At 44.2% G+C, this 12,622-nt stretch overlaps 1 protein-coding gene across 1 annotated transcript in view; it reads right to left on the bottom strand.

Annotated features, from left to right (window-relative positions):
* LOC126236107 (kinesin-like protein unc-104) overlaps window positions 1–10,322 on the bottom strand; it is a 387,080-nt gene extending 376,758 nt beyond the window's left edge. Inside the window, exon 1 of the mRNA XM_049945175.1 lies at window positions 10,150–10,322. The gene's annotated coding sequence lies outside the window, so the exon portion shown is untranslated. The remainder of the gene's footprint in view (window positions 1–10,149) is intronic.
* Window positions 10,323–12,622: the final 2,300 nt, after the last annotated feature.

The following is a 12,622-nucleotide window of genomic DNA, read 5'->3' as shown; positions in this document are numbered from 1 at the left end:
GAGCAGTTCTCGGCGCTTCAGTCTGGAACCGCGCGACCGCTAAGGTCGCAGGTTCGAATCCTGCCTCGGGCGTGGATGTGTGTGATGTCCTTAGGATAGTTAGGTTTAAATAGCTCTAAGTTCTAGGGGACTGATGACCACAGCAGTTAAGTCCCATAGTGCTCAGAGCCATTTGAACCATTTTTGAACATCGACGAGGCACACCAAAACTTGCTTGCACGTTTTCCCAGCGTTTGACAGTTCTGCACTGACGCAGCGTGGCATTACACATAAGAGGGCACTTTCGGGCCTACGTGCGTATCACTTCTCTGCACACCTAATCACTTATCATGGTTCCATGTTCTATACGCCGGCCGGGGTGGTCGAGCGGTTCTAGGCGCTACAGTCTGGAACCGCGCGACCGCTACTGTCGCAGGTTCGAATCCTGCCTCGGGCGTGGATGTGTGTGATGTCCGTAGGTTAGTTAGGTTTAAGTAGTTCTAAGTTTTAGGGAACTGATGACCTCAGAAGTTAAGTCCCATAGTGCTCAGAGCCATTTGAACCAATTTTTTTGTTCTATACGTCTTCCGATTTTGGAGTCATTTAGACCATCGCTTCCGGATTTTGCAGTTTTTACAAACCGTAATGTATACACACCAACAAAACTTTGGAATACGACAGAGTTCATTAAAATGACTTCTTATGCCACACTCATTGAGGTTTGTACAACATCTCGTTAAAAAAATAAACGTAATTCCTTCTGAAAACAAGAACGATTTTGGTTTTGTTACAGAAAATCGTTACAAAGCAATGGAAGCTCTCCCCTAAGTACACAATTTGAAAACAGAAACCGTGAAAATCTTTACCTCATGATGATGATTGTCAGTCTTTAGAAGTGAATATGTCCTCCCCGCACGCGGATGAGTTCTTCCACTGTGCGAGGTCTGCTCTGAATGAGACCATCAAGTTCATCTTGGGGTTTGAGGTCCCACTCCTCAATGGCAGCTTCAATGAGGTCCTGAAGATTGTCGGATAGATTCGGACGCTGTGCAATGGCCACATTCAACAGGTTCTATATGTGCTCAGTTGCACTTATGTCTGGGGATTGTGCTGGCCAATGCATTCAGTTGAAGTTGCATCTTTGGGGATACTGAGACATTGCTAGGGTATGGTGCGGTCTTGCATTGTCATCGACTTCACGTCTGTAGGGCCTTACAATCGTTTTAAGACCTCTTGTGTGTATCAGAGACCAGCCAAATTGCCATAGACGGGAATTAGAGGGTCCGCTGTCCGTTCGTTATTGGCGCCCAGAACATTACACTTCAACCTGCTAACGGATGGACTTTCTTAGCGTATCGGCATTCCTCGTGTCGTCTAGCGCTTCTCCAAAATATAACACGTCTAGTGTCCGGTCGGAAACCAATCCTGGTCTCGTCAGCAAACATGACATTACTCCACTCTGCTATGTCCAATGTTGGTGTGCAGGAGCCCAGGTCGTTCGATAGCGTCGATTCCGTTGGTTCAGTGCAAAATTTCTCGTTGCATACTTCTACGTACTATTTGGTCTGAGATATGAATCCCTGTTGCCCGGGAGAAGTCATTTATAATATTTCTGACAGCTGATGTTGGGTGCCTGCGAGCCGACAGTTGGAGGAAACGACCCTGGATTGGTGTTGTCACACGAGGACGACCACAGCGAGATCTATCGTTCACATTTCCGGTCTCTTTCTACTTTCTCCACACCTGATATGCCACTTTGAGTGACATGTAACCCATCGGCACATCTTGCTGTGTATAATCTGCTGAAAGTAAAGCCACTATCCCGACTCGAGCAAAATGCTGTATGCCTTTACGTGGCATGTTACTGCAGTGCTGAACAGAAACAGAATGAAGCTGTTGTAGATACTGGACCGTTCGCGGTGTGTCGCTGCGGCAGTTGTGTGGTTACACGATTGGGAAACGGCCACAACGCATGCCATTAGTAAACACCATCCAGTTCAAATAATGTTCAAATGTGTGTGAAATCTTATGGGACTTAACTGCTAAGGTCATCAGTCCCTAAGCTTACACACCACTTAACCTAAATTATCCTAAGGACAAACACACACACCCATGCCCGAGGGAGGACTCGAACCTCCGCCGGGACCAGCCGCATAGTCCATGACCGCAGCGCCTTAGACCGCGCCATCCATTATATGGACTAAGTGGATAATACATGATGTGCCTGGGTCAACGAGACCTCTACTACCGTAGACATCATTTTACTATAGTTTTCAAAACTTCTGTTGAGCAGTGTAGGAGACACAGAGAGATTATCAAACAATGCATCAGGCGTCCCTGTATTTGTCGCACAGAAGGTTCATGCAATTCCAGTCGCAAGCACTGCGAGAGAGGCAGTGTGTATCGTGGGAAGTTCACGGTTGAAACTCCCGACAGAAAACGTTCCAAGAAGCGTTGGGCAACATGTTTATTTCCGCGATGTAGATGTCGTGAAATGGCCATAAAGGGAAAAATCAAACGAATTCGTGTTCATTCGGAGTCTTATAGAATTTCTTCCGATGCGACGTTCTCAAATATCAGTGGTACACGAAGTAACTCCCACCACATGCATCATAAAATGTCTCGTGAAGTATAAATGCGATTTCTCTGTAAAGTAAAATATTTGGACTTGTTGGTCTAGAGTTTTCACTAACCGAAACATCCTCTTCCTAACGAAACCTCTCATGTGGTAACTGAAATTACTTATGAAAACGTCGAAATCTACCTTCTGGTAGCCAATGTAAAGTGTGTAGGACATGATACTTCGGTTGACTATAAATCAACTCTTCACACTGTTACATTCACGAGTGGTGACTATGAGCAATGGCTGCATATAGGTCCCTATCCGAAAAGAAATTAAGTCTGTGCCAAACATCACGATTCCTATTGGAGATGCACGACCGTAGGTTTCTGTCTGAAAACTGGTCATTACAAATGAGGTAAAATGCGCTTTCTGAGAACACGTCATTCATCCACGAAAGAGGTATCTTATAAGCTCACCGAACGAAAAGTCAGTCACCCCTCTCACGAAGCCTTTACAGATGGCACAAAGATCGAGTCACGTGCTCAACTACGCGTGCAATGCCTCTATGTGAGCACAAGGAAGTACTGATCAGTGAAACATTTATGTTTCATGCCGACACTGTACGTAAATATGGGTAAATGTAAAGACGTGACAGTGGCAAAAAGGGACAACCGTGATTGGCCGCGTCCATGGCCATACAGTGTGTGAAGTTGCTGGATTTGTTGGTATTTCGCAGTGGCTGTTCAACGTGTCTACAAGCGGTGGTGTAACGCACGTGCCCACGGATTACGACGTCAAAATTGAGATCGGAAAATGATCCTCACTGAGAGGGACCAGGACGCTTTTGACGGCTTGTAAATCAAAATCGCTTCCAAACCCGACAGGAATTGTTGCAGGCAGTTAATTATGTCCATCCCTACCTGTCAGAGAGAGACTATTGTGACGGGAAATGCATGCAATTAATATCAGGAGTTGGTCACCTCACGTGAGGCCATTGCTCACACAGGAAAATAAAGCTGCGCGCGTTTAATGGGCTAGAAACCATCGAACATGGACAGTAGTTGACTTGCGGAACGAATGTGATCTGATGAATCACGTTTTCTCCTACATTCAAATGACCCAAGACGTCGAGTACACTGAAGGCCAAATGAAGCATTTCATCCTGAATGTGCACAGAGTCAGACTCGAGCCGGAAGTGGATCTGTATAGTTTTGAAGGAGTTCTTCTTATCATGAATTAGGGCCGCTCACTGAGGTGACAACTAACATGTACCACCACGTGTCTTTAAACATTCTGAATGAGCAGGTGTTGCCTTTCAGTCAACATCTGCATGACGAGTATGCTACTGACACTCCCCCCTTTTTCAGAACAACACGGAGTTCATCGGGATGGAAGGAGATGTGATGGGTTTTCTGTACACTCTCCCACCCTATTGCATCTCGGTTGGCCTGGAAAATCATCTGATTTGAAACCTGTAGAAAATCTATGGGACATGTTGAAGCAGCAGGTACAACACCGACGTCGTCATCTCCGCAATTTGATGGAATTGCGCGATCAAATCCTCCGTGAATGGCTTAACCTGGGTGCTGCAGAACCTTGATGACTCACTTCCTAACCGAATCCAGGGGGTTATCAAGTCCAAGGGCGAATGTTTGTAATGATTTCTCTAGGGGTGACTACTTTTTTGTCTGAACGTTTGGACCAAGCCTTCAGTACTGCTTCTCAACCTTGAAGCCTTAATGGGCGGGATTAATAGGGGAGATTGAGAAGAGTTAAAGAAGAACGGCGCATTTTGTCACGGGCTCGTTCAGTAAGTGCCAGAGTTTTAGGGAGATATTCATAAAACTCCAGTGACAGACGTTAAAGGATTAGCTTTGCGCACCGTTTACGGTTAAAATTATAACTGCTTACGTTCTTAGAAGTCAGGCAACATGTCACTTCCTCACACACACATCTCGCGAAATGACGATGACAAAATCACAGCAATTAGAGCTTATCCGGAGTCTGATAGACAGTTGTTCTTCTGACGCACCATTCGCGACTGGAACAGGAAGGGGCACAAATGAATGTGGTGCAGAGGTATCCTTAAGATAAAGTGGATGGCGGAGTATCCGTGTACAGTATATAAACAAGTACATGTTGGAGCCGAAACTGAACTGAATGTACTGTGTTGTTCATCACGTCGATAATAAATAATCATCATAAGGCCCCAAGAAACATGTCAGAGGTACGAGTACTTAGGTGACGCTATGTCCAAGTCAAGGTGCTGTGCATTCATTTCTTCATGCGTGATGTGGCTGACATTTGTCTTGATTTGTATGACGTTTATGGACCAAAAGTAACGGGTGGCGAAAAAGTAAGGCTATGATGTTGAGCATTTAACGGATGACGTACGAACAAGGACGATGAGCAGTGGCAGGGAAAGTATACTGAACACTTTTCAGGCGTCGATGAGCGCATGAATGGAAGTGCTGGATACTCGCCGGCTTACTTTTCGACTTACTATGAATTTTCAACAGGTGGTTTGAGTCCCACAGCACCGAACTGTTACCTAGAAGCTGAGTTATCGGGACTGTGGGCAATGTTCATATCAAAAACATAGACAGATCCTCGCAAAAGAAAAACAATGACATTTGGGCACTTATTTTTAGACGCCAACCGAGATATGAAGAGGATTTTTTTTCTACTTCGTGTCTGGTAGTAAAGATATGCGGTTTTTTTTGATCATGCAATGATGTTATTCTGATTCAGCAATGGTGAAAAACTCCAAAATGCAGTGTGGTGAACTGTATGGTACCATAGACATCAGTAACACCTCAGGCGTATTATTATTCACTTTGAAAACACTCGTGCCGTTCAGGAAGGATGAGGTAGAAAGCCGAGATCTGCAATTATCTTCAACTAAGAAGATGCACTCCGCAGACTGCCAACACGACAGTACCGATATTTGCGGACATTCCCTTAGAGCGCTATTACAGCTCAGAACATGGCTAGCTGTATAAGTTTTTGAAGATGTAGACGTGTCACGACTTCCAATCATGGACCGCTGGAAACCGCAGGCGACGGAATTCTAGACAGCCGTTTTAGAAATGCTCATATCCGTATTGGATTTTACGTAAAGTAACAGGTACAAATTCAGTGGTGAATAAGACACACTGAAGATAGTTAGCTACTTCTACTGCATGAGCCGACATCATGTCTTCCAGAGGATACAGTTACCGTTGAAAATATATGACTTAGTATTTATTATAGTCAAGGTTTAGAAGCGATACACGTGATTACCGGTTTCTGCCATCAGCGGGCGTCTACAGATATTTTAATTTCGTTTCAATTTTAATGTTGAGACAGTCATACGCGACGGAGAAATTTTGTGTATTCCACTGCAAACAAGGTAAAAATATGTGAAGATGGTCGAAAGTCTTAATAAGGTGAGCTGCCATCTGCGACTGTTCGCTGTTAACGTCGCAGTGTACAAGAAACTGTCGTATGAGTGACTGTATAAGGAAAGGGGGCGGCTTGGATAGAATTTTTATTTGGTGATGAATGACCGCTTGCTGTGAATGTGGAAAACTTTAACTACCTAGGAATAACGTTGCAAAGCGGTACAAAATCGACTAGGTCCGTTGTAGGGAAGGAGAATGGTCGACTTCGGCGTACTGACGGAATTCTAGAAAAGTGTAGCCCATGTATAAAGGAGACCGTGAAAGTAAGCTAGTACAACCTATTCTTGAGTTTCTGGCGTACTGCTCGAGTGTTTGACATTCCCTACACGTCGGATTAAAGGAAGACATCGAAGCAACTTAGATGCCCGGTGCTAGATTTGTTAACGGTAGGTTCGATCGACACGCTAGAAGTACGGAGATGCTTCGTGAGCTCAAATGGGAATCCCTGGATGGAAGACGACGTTCTTTTCGCGAAACTGTATTGAGAAAGGCAGTATTTGTGACAGACAGCAGAACTATCCTACTGCCACCAGTGTATATTTCTTGTAGGGACTGCGAAGACAAGATATGAGAAATCAGGGCTCATGCAGATGCAGACAGACATCCGTCTTCCCTTGCTCCAGTTGCGAGTGGAACAGGAAAACGAATGAGTAGTAGTAGTAGTAGTAGTAGTAGTACAAGGTACACGTCGCAAAATACCGTACGGTGGCTTGCGAAGCATGTATGTAGATGTAGAAACTTTATTGTATCGCGCCTGAGACTGATATAAATAGTTATAAGTTACACTTTTTTGTTTCACGATGTTTTTCGACAACTTTTTTCCCTGTATTTCCCATATTTCATAGTGGACGGACTTGTTGCATTGCCGAAGTGTGGGTGGTGTTGATTTAGGCCGTTTCTGCAAGGTGTTGCATATAGTCATAAACATTATAGCATTTTTTTCCCGCCGGCCGTTGTGGCCGAGCGGTTCTAGGCGCTTCAGTTTGGAACCGCGCGACCGCTACGATCGCAGATTCGAATCCTGCCTCGGGCAAGGATGTGTATGATGTCCTTAGGTTCGTTAGGTTTAAGCAGTTCTTATTTTTAGGGGACTGATGACCTCAGATGTAAAGTCCCATAGTGCTCAGAGCCATTTAAACCATTTTTTTTTCCAGTCCAATTTGTTACCGTCGTCTGGTTTGATTCAGCTTTCCACGCAACTCTGTACTGTGCAAAGTACTTCATTTCCGAATAAATACTGTACCCTACATTCATCAGAATTTACCTACTGTTTTCATCTCTTGGTGTCCTTTTACGATTTTAGCCTCCGGCTCTCCTCCCTCTCTAACACACACACACACACACACACACACACTTCCCTCTAATTGGTGATTCCTTGATGTCTCAGAATGCGTTCTGCCGACCGATCCCTTCTTCTATTCAAGTTGCGCCACTAATTTCTTTTCTCCTCAATTCTGTTCAGCACCTCCTCCTCATTAGTTACGCAATCCACCCTTCCAATATTTAGCATTCTTCTAAAGCATCGCATTTCATTTCAAAGGCTGTACCTCCTCATTAGTTATGCAATCTACCCTTCTAATATTTAGCATTCTTCTATACTTCTATAGCACCATATTTCAAAAGCTTCTATTCTCTAAACCGTTCATCGTCCATGTTTCACATCGATATACATACCATACAAATACCTTCAGAAAACACTTCGTAACACTTAAATTTATAAGTGATGTTAAGAAAATTCTCTTCTACAGAGACGCTTTCCTTGCCATTGCCAGTCTGCATTTTATATCCTCTCTACTTCTACATTTTATATCCTCTCTACTTCGGCCGTAATCAGTTATTTTGCTGCCGAAATAGCAAAACTCATCTACTACTTTCAGTGTCTCGTTTTCTAATCTAATTCCCACAGCATCACCTGATTTAACTCGACTACATTCCATTATCCATCTTTAGCTCTTGTTGATGTTGATCTTATATCATTCTTTCAAGATGCTGCTCATTCCGTTCAACTTTTCTTCCAAGTGCTTTGCTGCCTCTGGTAGAATTACAAAGACATCGGGAAACCTCAAAGTTTTTATTTCTTCTCCCTGAAACTGTTATTCGTACTCCCAATATGGGTACTCGTTTCCAAAAAAGATACCAGGGCAGGGTAAGCTCCAAACTGTGAGCTCCTGTGAGACATATGGAGGGGCGGTCCATATGTTGATGGCTGCGACACGCAGCGCGTGATGTGTCTTTAAAAGGAGCGGCTCAGGGGAGGGCGAGGTCGAGCAGCGGGTGTCGGTGTTAGAGGCAGAGGTCCACACAGCCGGGGGTCGGTGCCGGCGGGGCGCGAGCTTTCCGATCGATACCTGGCGGACAGCTGCACAGCCAGCCAACACCTCGCCATTCACCGCTGCCACTGCCGCACCTGTTCTCTCCACTGTCTCGGCTCACAGTACAGGTCAATCTGTCACTGTGTTGCTGAAAGCGCAGTTCTCACAGGTTCCGTTCACATCTACTTGACTGCGCGTGACTATTATTAACACACACAATGGCAATCAGGGGCGCACGCACGCACCCCCCCCCCCCCCCCCCCACACACACAGTGGTATTTCTCTCTCTCTCTCTCCCGTTACACCTTATAAGAATTTCCAGTGTGATATTCCCCCCGCCTCTCCCGCCCTCGAAAACTTGTTTGCGATCTGAAATAATGTGTACTGTAGCCTCAGGTATAGGTTCATGGGGGTGTGAGGGATGGATTGGAAGTCGACGAAGCCAACCAACGTGTATGCGAAAGATGTCGTGGTAACAGACGGACCAGTCTGTAGCCCGACGTATACGTTCTCCCCATGGTCAACTTGCTTTTCATTATAATTAAATAAACTGCAAGGTAAATACAGAAAAGCTGTAATACATGTCAGATAAATCTCCGAGAGGTGTTTTGGAGCATGCGTACGAAAATTATAAAAAATGTATGGGAAACGGGAGGGGGAGGTGGGGGAGGATCGTAATTCGTACTCTTTAAATGATCCTGCGTCCTGGTATCAAGGCGTTTCTTATATCATTTTTTTAATTAAAAAATAACAATCTATTCCCAATGAATATTTTATCTAAATATGGTATAAAATATGTAAAATATCCTACTCGAGCAAAAAATCGATATCTCTTCAACTCTGAGCATAACAAAATGTAATATTTTTCCAAGAAGTTTTCCACGGCTGCATGTTGCTATTAGAACGTAATCGATTACTTCGTGTGTGTGTGTGTGTTTTACTTTGTTTATTTCTTCATGTATGATGCAGAAGATTTCTGGCCGCTCTACTCATTTAAGTGTTATGGATTTCTTTTTTTAAAAATTAATTAGCCCTTTGTTGAACGGTAACTCTGTAGGTTTGAACTGGCTGTATCGGTGTGCCCAGAGGCCAATAAAATGACGTATAAGAATAAATCGTTGCATATTGGAGTCCCGATATTCGTGCCGCGTCTACTGTCAGTTTTACTCCTAATGGTGAAGAGGACAGTAATCATCGAAACAATGACGATCGTCTAATTCGCGGCAGTTCCCATATTGTGCTGTAACGCCAATTTACACTCGTAAAGGAACGCAAGAATACTGCTCGCAAATGTCACATACAAGGCAAGCAACACAATATCGTCCACCGCCAAATGATGGCCATAACGCAGACCACCCAATTTTAAGCTAAAAAGCAATAAAGAAGCACTAACGTATGATATAAAATATCTTTCAGTGCGACTAGTTAAGACTGCACGCCAACAGAACTGCGCCAGAATGAAACTCGCTTCGCAACCGGGTCGTCGTCACACTGGTTGAACACAAAGCGCCGTTTCAGTGGGCAACCGTCTGCTTGCTGGTTCCGCTTTTCCCTTTGTAAACGCAAGTCAATTGTATATGTGTCCAATGATGTTGGCCTACGAGATCTCTGTGTACTATTAACATAGCCACAATTCTTCGGATAAGTGATCTAGGACTAAGACGAGAATTCCTAGTTAATGTTTAGAATTATAGAAAGCCACATTAAATCTGTGCTGCCGTGTCACTCATCATGCCAACAATAGCATCGCGCAGCGGCTGATAGCTGAACTCTACGCTACACCGCAGCTGCGAACTCCCTCGCAGACGCGTCGCCAGCGCTTCTCCAACGGACACACCAAAGATGTACTTACAGTTTGTAGCTCTCACGGTTGTGAATCGGAGCACACTAGAGCGGGATGCAGCGTCTGCCGTGCAGAAAAAGGGTGTACTTGGCTAGAATCGCGTGACGTCACTGCGGTGGACCCGGGGTGGCGCGTCTCGCGTTTGCGGGTGCGCACATTTTTCGCCGAAACGTAACCTTCCTTCCTCGGTATCTGTCAACTGTCTGAGGCAGCGCTCTGCTCGAGAGCCCGAGCGGCTGCAGTGACGTCACCTCGATGCGCGCGCATCCCCGGCGCTGACCGAGCTGGCTGGTCGATATACGGCTCGCGACCTGCGTCAATACGGAGCGCGACTGTGGCGCCGCGCTGCGGCCGGATACTACTAGTACGGCGCGCGATGCGCTCAAAGTCAAAATACTCGCAATCTCTAGGGTACAAAAGCCTATTCATCACTCTGAAAATATTACAAGCTACAGAAGAACAGTTTTTTAAATGCATCGATATCTATGCGCTAACATGACACTTTTTAATGGCAACTAAACATTGATGCGACGACCTAGAAATATTTCACTACACTGTGACGAATGTTTCAACACGTAAGATATTTGAATTTGGAAAGCTTTCTCCCGCAAATAATAGAACAACATAGTGTAACAACTTTTAGGGGGAAAACAGCAGAGATGCTCAGATAATCTGAAATGTAATAGTGGCATCTGTTAACTTATGCTGTCGCTATTAGAGATATAGGCACATTTTTAGTTATTCACAGGCCAACTACACAACTGTATATTATTCGTTTAATAACGTCAGACGACATTGAATGAAATGGGTATAAAGCTGCCTGTACCTCAGGCGTGGGTGATACATTAATCATACGAAATTATATGTTCCAGAGACAGATTAATTCTCAACTTTATTTGTGATAACGAATACAGGCCGAAGCAACGAATTAAAATTTGTACCAAGGCTGAGATTCGATCCCAAGTTTCCTGCTCACCAGGCATGTCTCTGGAGCATATAATTTCATGCGATTAATATACCAGAGATTCCTATCAAACTCTGTATAAGGTGCATTGCAACCACAGTGTGCAAAATCATTCACGACATTATCCAGAATGATGTCTTATTTGGTCCACGACTCTCTCAATTAGGTGGTATTTAAATACATTTATTTAACTGCATTCACATCACTTTACTTTTTCGACTCGGTAAGATATCAAACACAAAATGATAAAAACGTAAGATATCAAACACAAAATGATAAAAACAGACTTGGATCTTCATTGATAATTTTTAAGGTAAACCATAAACCGAGGCGTAAGTGAATTTCTGACGAAACTACTTCTTACCTGAGACATAGCTCGTTCTTAGCTCTTGGGTTTAATTGTGTGTGTGTGTGTGTGTGTGTGTGTGTGTGTGTGTGTGTGTGTGTGTGTGTGTGTTTGCGCGTGCGTGCGTGCGTGTTGTGCAAGGAGGACAATTTTAATTTGCCTTTACTCTTGCTCGACAACCGGTTATAAATGCGTATCGAAACAATGGTTATCTACGGCAATTTATGTGTATGGTTGCTTATGCATATTTGTTGTTGATATTGTGTAGAGGCGCCGGTTCATATGAAGTCACGAGTAAGCTGATGCACGTCGTAGCAGTGAGGCAGCTTCTGGTCATAGCAGAAATCAGCGATAACACAACACAACGGGGCAGCCGGCCACCGTTCGGATGCACCGCTGGCCAACGCCGACAATGAAGTTATTGTAAAGACTCGAGGTGGCGCTACGTGTTTGTTCAAATTAATGGTTCCGAACAGCTTTTGCATGAGAGAGATAGGAAGTCTAGTTTGAGTCATCGTAGAAGTCATTTCATCTGGTGGGCTCAGACTTTTTGGAGAGCAGGCTCACGGGTACGGTAAGTCGGGTCCTGAGAAGTGACTGCCGTTTACGTACGTAGCTGTGAGGTGTCCCCGAAGACAGGCCTATTCCCGTCATGAAAAGCTCTACCTCTTCAGGCGTTGGCCTTAGGCGTCCCACTACAATCGCTGTCTTGAAAAAGGTCACGCCTCACTGTGAATAATGAAGTCAAAGTTTCGGTAGGTGCTGTCATTTTTAATGATACCGATTAACTGGAATTTACTTTATATCACGGCCTAGGATAAGACAATATGAATATTTGTGCGCGAATTCAGAATTACCAAGCCGAGTGGTTTCCGCTGTAAAAATTTTGAAGAAAATTCAATTTGACTTTCTCTTTGGTAGATGTATTTCTTTAAATACTCCAGAGCTTCTGGAACCTAAAGGATGCGCTGTAGTACAGAAAGTACCATGTTCTAGGTAGACGTATTTTTCACTACCAAAAATATAACTAAGAAGAGAATTAAACTGACATTACGTCTAGCTAGTAAAGATAAAAGAAGAGAAAGAATGCTAGTTTGATTCACTTCGGGGTGAGAAAACCAACAAGGATTACGGATAAGAGAAGATCTGAAAGAAAATAACAAAAGATTTTA

The sequence above is a fragment of the Schistocerca nitens genome, chromosome 2 (assembly GCF_023898315.1).
Source record: "Schistocerca nitens isolate TAMUIC-IGC-003100 chromosome 2, iqSchNite1.1, whole genome shotgun sequence".
NCBI classification, from domain to species: Eukaryota; Metazoa; Arthropoda; class Insecta; order Orthoptera; family Acrididae; genus Schistocerca; species Schistocerca nitens.
This window is presented reverse-complemented; position numbering and strand designations above follow the sequence as displayed.